At 33.7% G+C, this 22397-nt stretch overlaps 1 pseudogene; it reads left to right on the forward strand.

Moving 5' to 3' along the window:
* Positions 1-325: 325 nt before the first annotated feature.
* On the forward strand, positions 326-11850 carry LOC113689111 (indole-3-glycerol phosphate synthase, chloroplastic-like; annotated as a pseudogene).
* Positions 11851-22397: the final 10547 nt, after the last annotated feature.

A 22397-nucleotide genomic window follows, 5' to 3' on the forward strand; every position in this document is an offset into this window, starting at 1 on the left:
CTTAGCCGGTGACCACAATTTCATTTAGCTATGGTTTGTTTTTCAATTTACTTGACCGAGCTCAGGTAGGACATTAGGAACTGTGATGAGTCAATTTCAGGCTAATTGTAAAGCGCATAGCCATCAGTGGAAGCTTTAAGGACTTTCACTAACCTGGAATTGGATGTTCTCATGTTTAGTTCAAAGTCACGTATTCCTTAAAAGATATGAGCAATTTGAAAACCTGTCTTTCTTGTTAGTAAACTGATTATGCTCAAAGTCCCCTTTTTCCTCAAGATACTCCAGATTCTAAGTTTGTTAAAAGGAGATGCTAAATTTATCTTTAATGGATGTTAAAGATGCTGGTGGAGAAGGTCTATGCCTTGTATTCAAGTCCTTACAGATGCATGCCTTTTTTCCTTTTTGCCCCCTCTTCTTTTTTTGCGAGACTTTTCTGCTGCCAATAGAGTGGTGCACAGAAGCTAGAAGTACCTGTTCAGTGGTATGCAGTTGTCATTGTGCATTGCCCTTGCTTTTGTTTTTCGTTTTTTTCCCTCCCCTGTAACGTTTTCTTTGACCTTGAAATCCCATGTATTCTGTGCATTACTGAACACTTACAATCTTCATGGTCAAAATTTGTATATGTTACGAGGTTTGATTGTACAAAAATAGAGCATATGAGTTTTGACTGCATGCTCTTTTTTTGCCGTGCAAAAAAGATTGATCTTATATGGCTCTGTAAGTATAATGGGAGTTGATTGGTCAGTATGTGAGGAACTAAAGCAGAGAATTAGATAAGGAAGAACTGGAACTAAATCATTTTGTAAGATTTTAAAAGGCTTGTATGGCAGATTACAGTTATCAATAAGTTGGAAGCTTCATACAGGGAGACTTAGTTATATTATATAAAAGCTGCTTGTTCTGGTTTGATTAGAGAATCTTTTCGTCCTATAGCTGTTTGCTAGTTTATTCCTCTATCAGTGGTTAATTGAATAGGTTACTGTGGGTTATAATATCTGAATACAATTCTTAAGATGTTGACAGTGTTATCTGTTTGCATTAATTCTTGGTTGTCTATTATAACAGGTTGAAATTGCTAAGGCCTATGAAAAAGGTGGAGCAGCATGCCTCAGTGTATTAACAGACCAGAAATACTTTCAAGCAAGGATTTAAACTCTTCAGTCATTTGGTGACTTTTTTCTTCAGGGTCATATAAGCCTATCTCTGCAAGTCAATGTATTTGTTTTTAAGTTAATTCTTACTGCTAATTATCATCACTACTTTTTTGTTTCTGTGCTCCATAAAATAAGGGAGGCTTTGAGAATTTGGAGAAGATAAGGAATTCAGGAGTGAAGGTATTTTTTTTCTTCTTGATGCATATTTCTGCTGAATATTAGCTCGAAGTATTATTTTTGAAAGTGATTGCTGAAACAATTTACATGTGCAGTGCCCTCTGTTATGCAAAGAGTTTGTTATAGACGCTTGGCAAATATACTATGCTCGCACAAAAGGCGCAGATGCAATCCTGTTAATTGCTGCTGTTTTACCAGATCTTGATATCAAATACATGACTAAGATCTGCAAATTGCTTGGTTTAACACCACTTGTGGAGGTATGGTTATTGTTTTCTTCTTTCTTTCCTTTTGCTGTCTTAACAATTAGTAGAACTCAATTCCCTCCTCACTTTTAGTGTTAGATTTAGGACGTTTAAGTCAGGGTAATTTTCATTTTCTTGTTTGTGATTTGTACAAAAATCGGAATATCAACAAAAATCTGTAATGATATCTCAAGTTTGTTTTTCGTCTTCTTCATGAAGAAAAAATTTCTTTTTTAAACATATGTAGGTTAGTGGTCCTTCTGTTCTCATGAAGGCTGTCTAATAATTATCTTGGTACTTTACTTGAAGCAATTTTGGTTTTATTTTGTTTTTCTTGTCAAGTAAAAAGTTTGAAGTATCAATGATTTTGACCTTTGTTTGTCATATCTCATTTTTTAGGTACATGATGAGAGGGAGATGGGTCGTGTTCTTGGGATTGATGGGATTGAACTTATTGGAATAAACAACCGTAACCTCGGTATGTTTCTAAAGAAAATTCTATATCGATCATTTAAATCTTCTTCTTCTTGATTGTGCATTTAAAGTTTGATACCTTGATATTTTGATTCTGAAGCTGCTATCGAGTTTACATTCGATTGTAGCTGTATTTGGACAAAAATTAGTTCCCTGTATTCTTACTAACATCGATGAGAAGGCCTAAATATTTTCAAGTAGCTAATCATTTGCTGAAGTGTATATCATTTGCACTGTGATGCTATAAATAATAATACCAACAAATTAATTCTGTTATGACAATCCCCTACTTCCCTTTTTTTTAAAAAAAAAAACTTTCTAGGAATTAACTTCTTCGACATACTTCCGCACGGCACCAATTGCTAGATGCCAAAATCTGGTGCTGGATACTCTTCCTAGTTATATCTCGTCTTGCTTAGTGCTGATATTCAATATGGTTGCATGATATAACCTTTTTTCTTAGAATGGTAGTTCGTAAACAATCAGTCAGGAAAAAATGAGTTAGGTAACAATGGGTAAAGGTGCTCATCTTGAGGATGGGTGAGTGGAAACAAGCTATAAATCCGAAAAGAACAAGGATGAAGATGATAAAAAATGCACAACCTAGAAAAAATGTTAAAAGAGCAATGAGTAGCTTACAGAATCAGTACAAGTCATTTGTTGGAGTCTTGCAAGTTAATTTAGCTTTGTCTATTTGCAGAAACATTTAAGGTTGACATCAGCAATACTAAAAATCTTCTTCAAGGAGAACGTGGGAGAATAATCTGAGAAAGAGGCATAATTGTGAGTATCCTATTTCTGCACTTTTCTCATGCCCTTTAAGATTTCTCCTTCTTTGTTAAATTGTTGACAGAGGCACATGACTGCCTCATTACATATTATTTTGTCTAATCACCAATGTATTCATTTTCCTGTCTTCAAAATCTTTAGGTCGTTGGTGAGTCTGGACTTTTTACACCTGCTGATATTGCATACGTGCAAGAAGCTGGAGTCAAAGCGGTATGTTATGAATGTTTTGTAGGAAAGTTGTCTACTTTTTCTACTTCCACAATCATTTCCCATTCCCTTGAATGTATGAGAAGGGCAGGAAAAGCTACAAGCAGGCATCGATTCTAGTTGTAAACAATAATTACTGTGGGAGTCCAATTTAATTGTTCAATAAGTTGAGCTATTTAAAGAAGAAGAAAGAAAAAAAAAACTATTTTAGAGAGCTCTTTTGTTGAGCTTATGCAGTGTTGTATTTGTATAGATTGGACTGTGATTTCTAACTTCTTGCTGGTGTTGTAATATGTGGGCCCAAATTATATGAGATTCTTAATGAATTGTAATTTTTGTCTTAATAATCTAAGTCTCATTACTTGTTCTTTATTATTGTACTCCTCCCCTTACCTACTTCTTTTACTCTTTTATGACAGATAAATGCTATTCATACTAGCTTTTGGAAGATATCTATGGTTATGGTTGAAGAATGTTGAAGACAAAATTGCCTTTTGCTCATGGAGTGGTTCATTTAGATGTTCTTCAATTTCTTAAACTGTGATTGCTTTTGTAAATGTACCTTATGTACAAGTGATATTTTGGACAAATGTTATTTTTGTAGGCATTAGTTGGGTAATGTACACTTGAATTTGGCATTTGAGAATGTTATATTATTACCATGTAATCTAATGCAAATACTTTTGGTTATCAATCGTTCATGTTTATTTATATGGTTTGTTTAAAATCAATGATTTAGCAATGATTACAGGCCAAATTATGACTATTAAGCTATTGAGAAATTATCTAATGACAAAAAAAAGTTGTCACAAAATAGAAAATAAAACTCCTTGTCACAACAGAGATTGTCACTAAATCTAAGTTACATTTGTGACGACAATTGTTGTCAGTAAAATAGTTATATACAATGGCTTTCGGTGCTTTTTAGTGACAACTTTAAGTAGAGCATTTTTGACAAAAGATCAAGTCGTCAATAAAACACTTCCTGATTGTCGTCACTAATGACCACTATTTAGTGACGACAATCAGGTCGTCACTAAATAGTTGTCATTAGTGACGATAATCTGAAAGTGTTTTATTAACGACTTGATCTTTTATCAAAAATGCTCTACTTAAAGTCGTCACTAATGACAACTATTTAGTGACGACATTTTAGGTCATCACTGTTTACTTTTACCGACGGGGATTTAGTGACGACTTTGTGACGATCAAAAAGTCGTCAATAAAAGGTATTTGTGACGATATTTGTATGTTCTGTGATGACTTTGTGTTGTCACTGATGAACAATTTTCTTGTAGTGGGAGCACCATAGCCTTAAGAAATAACGCGCCAGTCCCCAACCAGTTATCATACCAAAAATGACATGAACCCCCTTGAATCCACCAGACCACAGATAGCTCCGCTTGCCTACTGATATTTAACATTCTCCGGCATGTACCGGAGGCGTGGCGACTTAGTTCAACCTGACACAGGGGGAGGTCTCGACAATATTTAGCCCGCATAAAACTCGCCCAGAGTGACGCCCCAGTCCTAAATTGCCACCACAACTTACAAGAGAAAGCCACATAAATATCACTTAACCATATGAGACCCACTCCTTCCTCCTCAACTGGATAGCATAATTTCATCCAACCAATCTAGTGATACCGCGTGCCTTCCTCCAAGACGCCCCATAGGAAGTTCACGCACACCTTTTCCACCAATTTGAATAGCGAAGCAGGTAACACCGCAGCCGATAACAGGTGTACTGGAATAGACAGCAACACATGCCTAATCAAGGTTAGCTTTCCCCCCATGGACAAAAACTTGGATTTCCAGGACAGTATTCTGCTTATAAGCGCCTGAGCTACATCCCCAAAATATGATGACTTACACCATCCGATATATAAAGGAAAACCAAGATACCTAAAAGGAAATTTCTGCCATGTAAATTGTGTGACCCTTTCAATAACCCTTCTGCGGGCAAGAAGTCTACAAATTAACTTTTGTGCTCATGAAGTCTACAAATTGTCCATTATACTATAGTCAAGCATATCTGGCAAAATAATAATGCCTTCATTGGAGGAAAATTGTTATATTATCCCTTTTATCGCCTTCTTTTTTGTTATTATTTTAGATTTCTTTATCCTCATCTTTCGAATTATGATACACAAATTCATTGTCTAAAGTGTTTCTTTCAACTTGCATATAAAATTTTAAGTTCTTACGAAAATTGTTTTACTTGTCATAAATTAATACAGAAAATTAATAGGTATATATTTAATAAAAATAATTAAGTAATTCTCAATTTTTGTTTTACTAACAATTCCTTATTATAAAGAGATTGTTGATAAAATGTGATGAATAAATTGTTAAAAATAGGAATTACATGAACTAATTTAATAATTAATTAATTTTTAATAGTATACATTTAAGCATCAAAAGAAATTACTAGCATATAAAGGAGAAAGAAAAATGAAAGAAATATTGTTCTTATATACCTTATTTGAAATAATTACTAAATGTTTTATCTACAACTTTTTCAATAGGAGAATAACAATATATATACTATCTATTTCATAATAAGGGTAATTTAATTAAGCATTGTTCTTATATACCTTATCTTCTATCTAGAACAAAATGGTCTACGTTGGATAGCCGACTTGTTGGAAAAGAGTACAATTGTTTTGGTACATCTTGACCATACTTTGTACAACCCGAAGACCTTTTTCCTATTGCCTACCATTAAGAAAGTGAGTGCTAATTGTCAAGTAACTACTTGGCAATTACGGATTAGCAGTAAGTGATTCGTGGTACTTGGGTACTTTGTAGTAGTTGACTCGAAAGGCTACCCGTGTTCCGTAGTAGCTTAGAATATAAGCTTTTTGGTCAAATGATCATAGGAGGCGACTGTCCGAAATTAAAACAGAAAGAAGGAAACAAATGCCAAAAGTTCAAGATTTGATTGAACGTGGGACAGCTTTTATTTATTTATTTTTCTTTCAAAGCTTATCCATCATCAATGCATCTGAATGAATCTGCGTGAGAAATGCTGTAAAAAAAAAAATTACATGTTTCCTGATTGCTCGAATACAGCACCTAGAATGTGTGACATTCGATTAGAATATTATTCTAAACTTAGTTTTTTATGAGTCAAAAGTAACCCCACCAACTGAGAAAAGGTTGGAGAATAAATAAAAAGAGAATTAGTTAGGAAAAGAATATAGTTAAATATGACCCTGCCAACCAAAGGGGAAGGCAAGATATCCCGGTGCTCTTCCTTTACACTAAATTGGAAAAATTATTGGATTGCATTTTTTTGGAATTTTTTGAGAAAAATTATTGTAGTATTGTTTATATGATGTGATATATATGAGCTAATATATTGATTGAAAAATGTGAGAAAAATATTTTGACAAAAACTTAAAAAATCTTTTTGCAGAAAAAGCAATCCAAACAAGGGCTAATAGCATTTTAATCTTGTTATCTTTTGAGAACTTGTCCAATTGAGTTTCATACTTATAGCAAATAAATTTAGACCTTGTCTGATAACCTAATTTAGCATTTAAATTTAATAGATTCAGATCTTAACATGTTCAGACGTGTTTACTAATCAAAACTTGAACATCTGAAGTAATTAAATGGTACTGAATTTCCTAGACAAAACTTGCTCTAAAAAATAAGTGATAAGCTATTCACTTATCACTAAATGTAATATACACTTAAATGTATTAGATTTAATACTTAACAATTGAATTGCTTAATAAATTTATATTTCATATTTCATATTTATGTTTTCATACTACAATTTTATTAAGCGCACCCTTAGTTTTCTTAACTTTCAAAAAGATGGACAAATATTTGGTATTTTACGCCGTAAATTTAACATGCACGCGACGTTTAAATCACTTTCGCCGTTATGTTCCACTAAGTTTCCATCTGTACTAAATTGGTTTGAAATGTATGTAAGGGACCAAATTGGACTATACCAAATTCTAAGGGATTAAAGTTGTTGTGTTTTCTACACAGGTTAGATTATTTGTTTAGTCAGTAATTTACACCGAGAGAGAGAGAGAGAGAGAGAGGGCGATTTTAGACCCTCCCCCCCTCTGGTCCTCTTTATCCTTTACCCAGGATACAGAAACTAACATTTTTTTTTTTGGTGCCTGAAGGATACATGATAAACACATTAAATAGAAAGATTGATCCACAATTAATTTCAAAGTCACTATCGAGTATCCACCCTGAAATTGCGCCTTTTTCAAAAAAAAAAATAAAAGAATTGGACTGACTTTTTGTTATGTGCCTTTAAGGCACCAAATATACAAACCCAATAAACATTACATTTTTTGACAAAAACAAAATTACATTTCCCAAAAAGTGTGCAACTGCAATGTGAACAGACTTTGTTCACATATCACACCTTTACTGAGCTTTTCGAATAGTTAGTGATTTAAGTAAAGAACACAGAAACTTCAAAACTGCGGCTTTTTGACAAATCTAGAACACGTGTTTGCCGTTTAATTTAGGGTTTGGAAAGAGAAATTGACTGGATAAATGTTTTGTCCCTATTTGGAGAAGAGATGAGGGAGGAAATAAGTCCTGGATCAACGCAATAATTAATTTGCCAAATATACCTTTTAAATTTGGAGTACGTGATGGGACTCTAGCACATTCCGATTAAAATAGGCTAGAAAAGGCATCAAAGGGAAAAAAAAAAAAAAACAATCACTTTTTTCTTTTAATGTAAGGGAATAAAATCATTCAATTTCATTTTGAGGGACTAAATTTTATCATACATGGTATGTGAGGGACAATTTGTGCAGTTTTTTCAAAAAAAAAAAATGTATGTATCCTCTCCGCAAAATCATATATGCAACTGGTCTTATTCTCTCATTCTTTCATGTTCAAAATCATGTCGTATTAACCAGGCAGTAGGATTTTCAATTACATATGTTATCTCCATTGTTTAATGTAAACTTGGTAAGAGCTGAAATACATATATTTCCTACAAGTTTTTTTCTTCATTTTATCAAGCAATTAAACTGATTCCAATCTTCATGTGGTGAATTCCTTTGTCTAATATCTGCAAATTGTCTTCTCAATTCTCAAATTAATTTCTTTGTCATGTGATGACATACGTTGGGCATTTACATGAGAGTTTTGTGCAAAGTACAAATCTTGTACTAGAAATTCAAAGGATAAATTTTAATTTGGACCCCTAAACTATAGACACATTACAACTTTAATCCTTAAATTTTATCTATAGAACGAATCCTATTGAATGTATTTCAAAAATGACAAAATTCTCTCAAAAGCATGAGCTTTATATTTTAAGAGATAAAGTGTCTAGAAATAAATTTAAAGATTAAAGTGAAAGTGCGTCTATTGTTTAATGAAGAGTAAAAAGCGGAAATTTAGTCATTATGAAATAATATGGAGAGTTTAGAGCCCGTTTGAATTGTTTATTTTTTAGAGTTTTTGTAAAAAAAATATACTGTAATGATTTGATTTATGTGAGCTAAAAAAGTGATTGAAAAATGTATTAATAAAAAACGTAAAAATTTTTGGCAAAAAATGGCAGTCTAAACAATAATTGTCCACCTAATTAATTAACTGAATAATCTTCTGTGAAAAGCATAAAATGGTTCAGAAGCTACAATGGAGAAAGGCCATATTTCTCAACATTTGGTACGGTATCAAAAAATGATGGAAAATGCATCGAAAAGCATATTCAACGCCCTCTTAAATATCAGTCAAAGATACTGGCTGCCGGATTTCGTATCCCAAGGGAAAAGGCATGGAATTTTCCCCAAAAACTATATAGATAAGAAAAAGGTTTGTTTAACTTAGCTCTTGAGGTTTCTCAAGAAGGTGAAAGAAAGAAAAAGGTTCGAAATTTCTGTGATGTGATTTTGTTAGTCTCCAGCATGAAATCATGATCTGAGTCTGTGCAATTACTGTCAGTGAGATGAGCGGTTGAACACTCAACCCATAAAGGTTGTCTTTTTCTTTCTTTTAATGATGAAATAAGAACATGTTTTATGGGAGACAAATTCAGACGTTATAACTTTAGTCTCTTTTTTTTTTTTGCCTTTTTTTAAGGAAATATCAACTTTGTTTGATATGAAATTAAAGCCATTACAATATAATCGAATTTAGTTCAATAGCCCAAGAGGGTACTGCTTAAGTCAAGTGCATGCGTTTTATTTTTATTTTTTTAACGCATTCTTTGAATGCATTTTAGACCATACGATGAGCAAGCATAGAAAAACAAAAGGCCCTGTATGAGAAGTTGAATGGATATGTGAATATTGGGAAAGGAGCAGGTACAGTTAAGTTTGGGAGGTGTATAAAAAGTTAAAGGGATAATTTCAGAAACCTCAAAGGAGGTTTTTGAAAATTTCATATACCTCTCTTGAGATTTTAAAAATTGCACATACCTCCCTTGTTATTTAAAATGATAATGCTATCCTTAAATATTTTAATGAAATTCCCTTGTTTGGTATGCTTATACTTAGAATGCTTTCAAAATTATTTTTTTCATTCTTTATCCTTATTCCTTTTTTTTTTTTAATTTTTTGCCAATAAAACTATAGAACTGCCACTATTACCTCTATACCAAAAGGCGAACTAGTGATGTTTTTTATGAGTTAACTTATACATAATTCAATATATTTGCTGATCTTTATTTTCTATTTTGGTATTAAAATTAATAATAAATAAAAAAGAAATCGCTCAAAACCACTATTGAATTATGATAATCTCACTACTTAAAAAATTCACAATTTTTGAATGAATTATTTCAACATTTTCTTTTCTATCTTATAAATCTAAATACAAAATAAAATACAATCAAAAGTATCCGATCATAATGATAAAATTGTTATTATATTTGTTTATCACATAGTAGATATGGACATGAAAAATTTGGCACCTTTCTTTTATAATTATACTAGATAATCTTATAATTGTATAGGAAAATAAATTAAAACTCATTACACAAGAGCATTTTTGGGTATTCATTTAAAAATTTGACCAAGTCAATATTATTTTAAAGTTTTGTTACTAAAACCATCAAATCAAGAGTGGTAGGTGTAAATTTTCAAATCTTTGGGGAGCTTAGTGCGATTTTTAGAAACCTCATGGGAGGTTTCTGAAATTATCCAAAAGTTAAATAGATAACAGAATATTGGGAAAGGAGCAGGTACCGGTTAATTTTGATGAGGTCGGGTGCGATTGTTGTATTTCTTGCATATAATTTGACGCGTGGCATATATTTATGCATTGAATTGGTGCATAAAGTCTATGCGCATAGCATAATTATATATGCTTGACAAAATTATGTAATATATATAAATATATATATATATATATATTTATATGTATGTGTGTGCGTGTGTTTGTGTGTGTATAAAAAAGAATCGGACAATTGCAGCTACTGCTAGTCTTTTTCTAGAGGGAATATATATTCACATGCTTTTTAGTTATTTGCACTTTCTTTCTATGCTTCTTAGATTAAATGACAAGCCTGCATTGAAAGCGACCGACATAATAGGGGTGCATAAGAAGACTAGTAAATTGTCATTACGTATCATTATAACCACGTAGCTCTTGAAAATGTTATATAATTTACAAGTAGTTAGGAAAAAGCCAATTATGACTTGGTATCAAGGGTTGAATTAATATACCTTCTTTTCCCTGTCCTCCTATCCTCGCCATCCAAAAGAGGAAAATTATGGCATTCTCACGTAAACATGGCTAATTAACCTTGTTCTCATATTAAGGTGGTCATAATTTGGAACCATAAAAGACATTATTGTTAATTCCCCGTTTCCACTTCCGTGATTGTGGAATAGTTTTTTTTTCTTTTTATCGCAATGATAGAATTCCTATAAACTAATCTAGTTTAATCTAGGGGAATGGGGAGAGGGATTCGATGTGAGTAGAAATTCCATCAAAAAAAACTAATTTAGGCTGCCACAAATTATGACAATTTCTTTTATAGGAGCCAAGAATCGAACTTTTGACTTTCCGTACAACCACCCGACCAAAGCCCGTGGCTGGAATAGTCATTTAGTAGGTAATAAGCCTCTTCTATACAACGACATTTGACAAATACCTCAACCACCCGAGTCAGTATAAATTACAACCTATTTTGCCAAAAAGTCATTTAGACCGACTATTCTGCAAGTCCTAACTTGCTAGTCAAGTAGTTCTGTCCCTGAGATTTCAAAGAGAGAGATATATATATATATATATATATATTATTTCAAGAGATTTATATATGCTATATAAGTGAGAACATTTTTGCAGTACATCCAGTTACGTTAGAAGAAGCAAAATGAAAGGAAGAGATAAGAGCTCATCAAATACCTGTAGAAGATTGAGAAGCACCAATGAGGCAGAAATAGAAGGTTCTGTTCGTAAAGGTCAAGTTCCTGTACTGGTGGGAACAAATAATGAAACCATGGAGAGACTGACCATCCCCATAAGGCTCATCAACCATCCTTCTTTAGCTCATTTACTTGATGAATCTGCAGCTGAACTTGGTTATAATCAACAGGGATTGCTCAGAATTTTGTGTGATGTCGAAGAATTCAAGGAAGTGCTCGATAGAATATATCAATGCGGCTGTAGGAGTTCTCCATCGATGGCTCATCAACCATCCTTCTTTAGCTCATTTACTTGATGAATCTGCAGCTGAACTTGGTTATAATCAACAGGGATTGCTCAGAATTTTGTGTGATGTCGAAGAATTCAAGGAATTGCTCGATAGAATATATCAATGCGGCTGTAGGAGTTCTCCATCGATGCATATGTAAACTTAACAGCTGAAATACGTTGTTTTGTTGCAAGTTTCTTCTAGATTGACTCCACTGTAGATTTGGTGAAACCTTTTCTATACCTTCTCAAAATCGATTCATCCAACTAGTTTATGGAAAGGTTCCAAATTGTTCTCTCTTTTCTCAAATTTTGCAGTCATCTAACGTCACAACTTAGGGCTTTCAAGAGAATCTTTTTCATGATGTAAATTGCAGCTATTCATCTAGACATCCCTGGTTGAGAAAGTAGAAGAGCATGAAGGAGAGTCCCAAACACCCGTGCCAGCAGGTAATAATCAGTTGCATGGGAATCTAGTCCTCTATTTTCTGAAATCATTAGATAGGCTGATGTGTAGTAGATAGCTGATGGTTGAAGTAGAAGAGAGTTTTGAGCAGAACGTTTGCTTGTGATTACTTTTTTTCCCAACGAAAAACTAGCCTTATTTCATTAAGACAGCAGAAAAGCAGAAAAATACAGATACATCTACCAACTAAAGATGTACTGCTACTGCTAGATATCAAATGGCAAGCTTCACTGTAAAGCCAATGACCAGTTCTCACGAGTCCTGCAAACGCTTTTCCAAGAAGCACAAATCCATCTCACATCCTTCACAATAGCTTTACAAATTGCAGCTGTGCCCACTGTAGTGTGCTAATAAATTGCACTGTTCCTAGATCACCAAACATGGTACACAGAATCAGGTAGAGCCAATCTTCTAACCTGTCCTGCAAAAGTTTGCTGCAACCCATGGACAAGATACCAGTCTAGCTCTTGATCCCAGACATAACAACCTAGAAAATTAAGACATGAGCTCTGAACGTTTTGCCATACAACTGATGAAACAGGACAATTTAAAAATTTATGATGTGCTGACTCTTCAGCCTGATTGCACAGAACACATTCAACTGGAGTAGCAACTGAATTTTTCTTTGCCTTTTGCTAATCATCACTTTACAATCATCATAAGTCAATGTAGTGGTAATCAATATAATTCTCAGATATCGTACATGAGGAACACCCCCCCCCCCCCGGGGGTTCTTTCTGGCGTACCACTAAACTCACTCAAATTGTTTTGCCTGTCCTTCGTATCCGCCAGAAAAAAAAAAGTACATTCTTGCAAATTTGGAATTAAGCTTGATAACTAAATGAATTCAGATAAAAACTGGTTAATCACCATGAACGATCTATCCGTTGCACCACACATAAAAGAGAGATCATCAGTGACAGTAAGACCAGATACACCCATTGAAGAACATTTATCATGATAATCAAAGCCCATAAGCTCAATCTGTTGCCTAAAAACTATAGAAAACACCTCCTCCATGGAACCATTTAGATCAATAGATGCAGAAGTAACACATCACATCTGAATTCAGCCAATAAACTTCACGGGAAACCTCACTAGTCTAAGAGGGTTTCAAAAACAAAAAATGAATTCAATGTATCAGAAGCCTTCATTATATCAATCTTGATAGCATCCTTTGGGTTTCCAGTGAATTTATTATAGCCATGAAGCAACTCATGCATCAAAATTCGGTTATAGTAATTTGTCTTCCCTTTAGGAAGGCAATCTACGATGTACTAATTAATTCAGGTAGAACACGCTTCAACCTATGTGTAAGGATCTTTAAGAGACGTGCATAGAGTACATCGCAACATGCAATAGGTCTAAAGTTCCTCATAGAATCAGCACTGTCAACTGTAGGGATTAAAGACAAAACAGTACTGTATAAAGGATAATATAAGTACTGATTAGCAAAGCAAAATTCTACTACCTCAGTTACCCATCCTCACTCCTCAGCATCAATCATCTTCCAGATAAGTTTGCAGAACTCCACCGTGAAACCATCAGGGCTAGGGTCTTTATGCTCCTTGATACTAAACATAGCACGTTGAATCTCCTCTAGAGTCACCTCTGCTTGTAAGAAAGCAATCTGCTCATCATTTAGACCCTTATTGACCACCTGAGCTAATCTGCACTTTACCAGAAGAAAAGACTTGCTGCTCACTGTATAATACTACGTTAATGTTAGTATACTACTAAACAAACTTATACTATATCTTTATTAAATACGATGGACATAATCTTAAAAAAGTAGCTAAGCAAACACTACAAATAGGAAACAAAATACAAACAATAAAAAATTCAAACACTAGTTCAATTATATTAATACTGAATTGACCAAAATTAGATAAAAAATGGTTGAGGTACTAGTAAAATCCAAACACCAAAAGCATTAATTCCCATCAAGCATTAATCTTACTAACTCCACTGAACTTATTTCAAGCATTTACTCTACCTCAAAATCCATTGTTTGAAGGCAAATCTTTTTCTCTTTTTTGGTTATTTAGAACTTCTTGTATTGCAACTTGGATCTTAGTCATTAATTATCCAAACATTTAATTTTATTGAAAATTATTTTTGTTAGGGTAAAATTCGAAAAATCCCCTGTGATTTGCACGAAATTCAGGAAATCCCCCTATTGCTTAAAAATGTCTACACAAACCCCTTGTGGTCCTGACTCAACTAGAAGATGGTAAAAATTTGGCTAGATGATTGGTAAATCGTGAAGTGCCAAATTTAACCCCAAAAATTATCATTTGTTGAACTTTTCCATTGGAGAGGGAGAATGAGGAGAAAGAAAATGAGGTGAAGAATTTACAAAACTATTTTTTAATCTAACAATAAAAAAAACTGAAAAGTGCCAACTTTTATGGCTATATATACAATTAAGTTGATAACCATAAATTTTGAAGAAAATAAAAACTTGCCCCACCTTCTTTTTTCTTGAAACTTTTACTTATGCCATGTGACAAGGCAATTTATTCAAGGGAAATGCTTAATCCACTTATTTTTGTCTTTTTATTAGTGAAGCTACTACAAAGGGAAGCTGAAAAGGGAACGGAAAAGGGTCGATCAAGCTACCATTACCTTTGCCATAGTCGATTAAGCTGCTTCATGCCACTTATGCCCTTATATTTGTTTTTGCACGTGAGATAGCGACACATACTTTTCTACTAACTTTTGATAGCTTTTGCAATTTTAATTCTAGCAAATTCCCAGGTTCACTAAGCATAAATTTAAGTATACAAGCAAAGGACTATAACCCAGAATTTGTTGTACATAAAAAAATTAATAAGCAATAGCTAGCTATCAAATCTCAGCTAAATAATCAGCAAATCTACACTAAATTAAGCTACATCAGAAAGTTGTGAAATAAAGACTAAATATAGTAAGAGTAAAATATTGTGTTAAATACGCCAAAACGGATTTTCAACAATCCACGACACCTAATACACTATATAAATCGCCGATTATCAACTTATCAGCAATTAAAAAACATAAATTCAACAACCAAAAAGTCAAGCACCAGATCACCATACCTTCTTCGTAATGCACTGCTCAATAGTCCAAGTTCTTTGACCTATATGACAAAATATCAAAGAGAGAAGAATCAATAATTGACTTATAAGAACAAGTTATTGATTAATCTTAAATTCAATATATTTATCATCCGTATCATTGTATGACAGAAAACACATCAAACTCATAGAACTAAGAATCATCCTGCCCAAAAAAAATATTACAAGGAATCAAAAAATAAAACTTTTCATACAATCCAAGCAATAGAACAATTGGGCAAAGAATAAAAGATGAAGCAAAGATGAAACAAGAAGACACACTAGGGAAATACCATTCCAGACACCTAAATTATAACGCCAAAAATGCAAAACTGATGAAATTTTTTAGAGGAAGCAAAAAAAATCAGAGATTGAATACACTAAAAAAAACTTGAAGTAACCATTGCTGGAACAACTACAAGCCTATACACATTAATTACGAAGTCAAATTATAGAAAGCGCCCCTAAACTTTTCGGATTAAAATTTTAAAGATGGAACATATAGAACCAACAGAGCAGTAACGGAAGTAAAAGAAAGGGCAACCTTTCGGACATGATAAAGTAATTGCGGTAACAGTCACTTGAATGCTAATTAGTCATGTTCAATGGAGCAGAGAGCAAATTTACGAAAAGACCAACAAGCTTTTAAAGCTTAATATCAGAAGGGTTAACAACATCATTTAATAAAAACTTGAATCTTCAATAACTTGTACCCAACGCAAGAAACATTTGTCAACCCCATATTCAAATAACTATCTTGTCCCTAAGGAGACAATTGAAATTCAAGAAGCAGTTGAAACCTAAAGTGCTTCTGAACAAAAATAACTGAGAATGAATTAAACATTAATTAATTGGGAAAAATCCACTTTTCGTTCTTTGAGACAGGGACACATTTTGTCCCCAAACTTTTAGACGCACTACATTTATTATATGAATTAATTATTTTGGCCTACATTTAGTCCAAAAACGGTAAAATATTCAACTTGGATGGAGAAAATTGACGTGGCCCTTGATTTTGACTGAGAAATTATTTTTACTTAACGGTTATGTGCCAAACACATGACTTTCTACATCTAAATTAAGCAATTTACTGTTTTTGGACTAAATGTGGGAAAAAAAATAATTCAAGTATTAAATATGGTATGTCTAAAAGTTTGGGGATGAAATGTGTTTTTAACTCAAACTTTAGGGATGAAAAGTGGATTTTCCCTAATTAATTTAACTATTTAGATTTTTCTTTCTGAAACTAATAAGAAAAAATAATTGGAATTTTTATTAAAAGTGACTACTAAAAAGTAGTGCAATCTAGTTATGATAAATTACCTGCATCTTATATTAATTATTAAATGTAATTATATTTTCTTATTTTTAATTTAGTAAAAGAAAAAGGATATACATTAGACGAGCAAAAATGTCAAATTCATAATTACTTTAGTTGAGGTCTATAACTTTTTTTTTTCTTTTTTAGTAAGGGAAGGTGAAATTTTAAAAAAAAAATGGGCAAAAAGAGATTTAAACCTACGACCTCTAAGTCCTGGGTTTTAATTTTAGCCATTAATCCAAGCCTCCTTGGCAAGTTGAAGTCTATAGCTTATACACTATAATGACAATCAAATTAGTGTATTTCTTTCACTTATCCTTTTAATTATTATTTGAAGATGTATAATTACTTGTCAAATGTTTCACAAAATATTACTATAATTATAGTTATATAGCATGAAATGTTCTTATGGTCTAGTTTCAAAGTTAAATCAGAAAAAAAAAGGAAAGGCACATTTTCATAGGCTAAATACTACATTTTGGGGGTTCTCTGTTGACCCTCAAAAAAATTAACAAAAAGATCTGTATGTAATAATTACATAATTGTAAGGATCGAAGATAATCTAAGAGGGGGGTGAATTAGGTAAATTAAATACTAATCAAGTTATGAGACACTTTTGGTTAAATATGAAATTTACCCTCTTTTCTAGATGACCACACAATAGAACAATTAATGAGAAAGCACGAATGCTCGTGAGTAGAAGAGATGAACAATTTATATTGCAAGATAGTAAATAAAAGAGATAGAATAGCAAATCAAATTCCAAACTCCTCTTGAGTTTGAATATCACTTTATAAAGCAAGTTTCTTCTAGTTGATCAATTACAACCAATCTTTGTGTACAAAAGAAGCATCACTTATTCCTTGCTCTAAGCCATACTTGGTCAATTTAGGAAGTTTTACTATCGCTCGGATAACCCTCATAAATCTACATTATTGAATAATTTACTCACACAAGAAAAGCTTATACAAAATTCACACAACTAAGAGTACAAATCTTCTTTTGAGAGAATTTTCTCACTAAAATTGCTCTTGATCTTTTGTAGTGTCAATGTGCAAAAATTGTCTTGAAGTGGTTGATTTTGATCTATTTATATGAAACTAAAAAGTTCCTCTATTAATGCTTCCAATGGATAGAAGGCAGCTGAAGAGTCAACTAGCAGTTAGTGGTGTCGGACGTCTGGTGATCTTGTTTCTTGCGTTCGACAGCAGGCAATGAGCAAAAGATAATAAATTTGAGAAATTTTCTTCAATCCTTTCGGACATCCGGTACCTCCAATGCTCTGCGTCCAAAGTGTTGCGCAGATTAACAAACATCTGGTGCTTTAATGTTTTACGTCCGATCAAGGTCAGTGAGCTTAGGGAAATGTTTTGATTCTTTCGGACATCCGGTGATGGAGTTCTTCATGCGTCCGAAGCTGCTCAATGATTGTCGGATGTCCGATCCAGTCTTTGCGTGCGTCCGACAGCTTCAGCAACAGCTTCATCTTTGAAGCTGATTTGCTTCATTTCTGAAAAGGTCTTTAAGGAGATATTAGTAACATCCATTTGTTTTGTAATCATCAAAAGCTAAGAATTAAGATTAACAATCTCCCCTTTTTGATGATGACAAAACAATGGATAGAGAATAGTAATTAAGTTAAAAACTCCCCCTTACTTAATGCTAAAGTTTACTCTCCCTCGGAATAGCTCCCATTTCCTGGCAACTACTTTTTACCAGATTACATTTCCTGGCAACAACCTGACATCATTTCATTTCTCCCCCTTTTTGTCATCATTAGAAGACAGTATCCAAACACATTATTCAAATACAACATTTAGAACCCCAATATTCAAATACAGTACCCAACATCTAGAATCCCAATATCAATGTCATCAGCAACATCATTATCCAAGAATACTCAACAAACTCAACAATCACCAATATCAGCAAACAATGTCAAAAATCAGAGATCACAGGGGTACCAAGCTCACAAAAGCAAACAAAGTTAACCAACAAAACTTAACCAGAAATCATTCAACATAGAGAAGTTAACCGAATAGTTTACAAGCCAAAAGAGTTATCCAAATAACCAAAATCCAGAGTACTTGAAATGGTAAAATGCAAAAGATGCAAATATCTATTATGAAATGTCATCCTACACACAAGGTGCAAGTGCCTAGAGGTGCCTAAATTGTGATTTTGGACGATCCAAACCTCCTCCTAGTTAGGCAAAATTAGGCAGGATCTACTTCTTCCTCCTCAGTGTCCTCATTATCATCGCTGTCTTCAGTTGCTGGAGCCTTTCCCTTGTTTTGTGGCTGAAAACTGGAAGCACGAACCTCTGGAGTGGTTTCAGTACGCAGAATTTGCTCAGTAGGCTCAGTTCTAGGCTTCTTTTGATGAGCATTCTCATCTTCTTGAGAGATAGGAGGGACAAGTAGGTTCCTTTTGTCAATGAAAGTAGTTTGCTGATCAGGTGACATGGTCATCATCAGACCATCTTCAATAAAGTGAATGTGTTGTTTGAGGTCCTCAAACAAGAAGATGACCTCGTGAGTGAATGAAGAAAGCTGATTGGATGACTTTCTGGGATGGATGGTAAATGGGGAAACAAATTGAGACTGGTCTCTACGAGGGCTAGGGGTGACAGGGTCATGATGGCTCTTAGTCCTATATTTCAAAACAGATTCCTTGTAACACCATTTACCATCAAAGAAACGCAGATGTTTTCTTTCGAAATAAGCTTTTGAAAAGAAAGATGATGAGGTCTCTTTTGGTGAAACTCCAGTAAAGGGAATGTTAAAGTGAGCAAAGATTGGAGTGAGAAATTTTTCATATGAAAGTTTCCTATGGCTATCAGTATTAATTTTGAGCAGCAACTTGCATATAACAAAGCCAAAATCAATTCTGATCTTTTCAAGAAAGCAATAGAATAAGTAAAGCTACATTTTGTTGGCGTCGGTCCTATGATCATCAGTAAGAACCAACAGATTTGAAAAAAGATGATCAAATTTTGGGGGCTCAAATCCTCTAATTTAGCCTCAACAGAAGTATTAAAGTGCGTTTGAAAATAAGTCATCAGTTTTGTAACATGAAAATGGTGATAGGCACAAGGAAACTCTTCATATGAGAAGAAGTTTGCAATTTTTCCTTTAAAACCATCCTCAATTTTGGTTTTCAAAATAGCATTAACAATGTCAGAATCAAGAGTTATGTCAATTGAATTGACTCGAAAAATCAGGTTAGTGTGTGAACTACCCTTCCTAAGATTAGCAAAAAACTGATAAAGCATATCAGGATAATAGGTGTTGGATAATTTCAAAATGTGAGACCATTTTTGGAATTCAAAGAGTTTAATTATTGGTTCAAGGTCAAACTTACGGAATTCATATGGGATGATGGTCCTTTGAGTGATGAAACCTTTCTGTGAAATCCATTCAAATCTCTCCCGGACATCATCATCAATGAATCTGGGCAGTGGAGTTGGTACTTCCTCAGCTTGAGCAGCAGATTTTTCTCTAGCAGAACATTTCCTTTTTCCACCACGCTGTGTAGTAGTTGGCACAACAGTTGGCTCAGCAGTTGGCACTTCATTAGTTGTTCTCTTCCTTAAAGATCTTCTGGTGGAAGGTTCAGCAGTTTGCTATTCCTTAGCACTCTATTCTTCAGTTGATGTTCTTTAGGTTCAACAAACGGCTCAACAATTTGACCAGTTTGTTTCTTTCGGGCAGGCTGTTTCTTCTTTCCACCACGAGTGCCAGTTCCCCTTTTTGGTGATTTGGTAGAAGGATCAACAATTTCTATATCTTTATCAACAAGCCGGGTAGTGTGTCCGGCACTAATAGATCCACCTCTAACTCTTACCATGATGAAACACAGATTGTTTTTGATACGAAATGAAATGCAAATGTGTATGAGATGAACTGAAGGTGCAGTATAGATTACAATGGATGCGTGAATTGTCCAAACAGAGCGAATTTTGAGTGACTAGAGTTTTGGGTGAGAATTGGAATTTATAGAGTAGTTGGCAGTTAGAGGAAGTTAAGAGGAATAATGAACGGGTAGAAAGAATGTAATGGCTTTGGACAGTTCAATTTCTTGGAACTTGTTGAGAAGGGATATGAATTTTGAAATTTAAAAGTGAGAGGAGATGAAGAGTTGCGTCCGAAACAATGGAAAGAAATAAACTGAATGAAGAAGAGGTCATACTTATAACAAGCATTTTTTCAGTGTCGGACGGGCGAACGAAATGAAACGTCCAACACAATCGTCCGAAACAAGATTTTTTGGAAAAGAGAATTAGAACACTGTCGAACGTCCGTTCATCAGGTATCGGACGTCCGATAAAGTGTGACTAGATAATTTTTCAGAGAAACTTTTTAGTAACACCCAATTTTGTTCTAAAAAACACAAACTGATCCAGTGGAAGGGCTTTTGTAAGAATGTTAGCACTTTGATCTTTTGAGCAAACATATTGTACGTAAATTTCACCTTTTTGGACGAGATTTCTAATGAAATGATACTTTATGTCTATATGTTTTGTCCTAGAATGTTGAATGGGATTTTTTATCAAATTTATGGCACTTGTATTGTCACAATACACAGACACACAATCATTAGTTAATCTAAAATCATTCAAGGTACTTTTCATCTACATTAATTGAGCACAACATGTACCGGTGGCAACATATTCCGCTTCGACCGTAGACAAGGAAATAGCATTTTGTTTCTTACTTAGCCAAGACACTAAGCAATTACCAAAAAAAGTGGCATGTACCACTTGTACTCTTTCTATCTATTCTACATCCACCAAAGTCAGCATCCGAAAAACCGCATAAAGGAAATTCATGACATTTAGAATACCAAAGACCATATTTCAAGATTCCTTTCAAGTATCTAAAGATTCTTTTCACAGCAATCAAATGAGATTCTTTTGGACATGATTGGAAACGAGCACACAAGTAAACAGCAAATATAATATCAGGTCTACTTTCGGCTAAGTAAAATAAGCTGCTAATCATACCTCTATAATTCTTTTCATCAACATTTATACCTCTTTCATCTTTGTCAAGCTTGGTAGATGTGCACATTGGTGTTCTAACTTGCTTTGATTCCTCCATACCGAATCTTTTGAGCAGCTCCTTGGTGTATTTGGCTTGATTAATGAATGTTCCCTTTTGAGTTCGTTTCACTTGAAGCCCAAGGAAGAAATTCAATCCTCCCATCACACTCATCTCAAACTCTTTTTGCATAATAGTGAAAAAATCCTTGCACAAACACTCATTAGTAGTACAAAAAATAATATCATCAACATATATTTGTACAATTAGTAGATCATTGAAGCATTGTTTAGTGAAAAGAGTGGTGTCTATAATGCCCCTTTTAAAACCGTTTTCAATCAAGAAACTACTTAAGCATTCATACCATGCTCTTGGAGTTTGCTTTATTCCATACAAAGCTTTTGAGAGTTTAAACATATGATTTGAAAATATTTCATTTTCAAAATCGAGAGGTTGGTCAACATACACCTCTTGATCAATAAAACCATTTAAGAAAACACTTTTAACATCCATTTAAAATAATTTAAAGTTCTTGAAACATGTAAATGCTAAAAACATTCTAATTGATTCTAGTCTAACTACGGGTGCAAATGTTTCATCAAAGTCTATTATCTCTTCTTGAGCATACCCCTTAGCCACTAGTCTAGCCTTGTTTCTCACCATTTCACCTTTGTCATTCATTTTATTTCTAAACACCCATTTTGTACTAATGATAGGATGATTTTGAGGTCTTTCAAATAATATCCACACTTTGTTCCTTTCAAATTGGTTTAGTTCCTAT

The sequence above is a fragment of the Coffea arabica genome, chromosome 5c (assembly GCF_036785885.1).
Source record: "Coffea arabica cultivar ET-39 chromosome 5c, Coffea Arabica ET-39 HiFi, whole genome shotgun sequence".
NCBI lineage: Eukaryota > Viridiplantae > Streptophyta > Magnoliopsida > Gentianales > Rubiaceae > Coffea > Coffea arabica.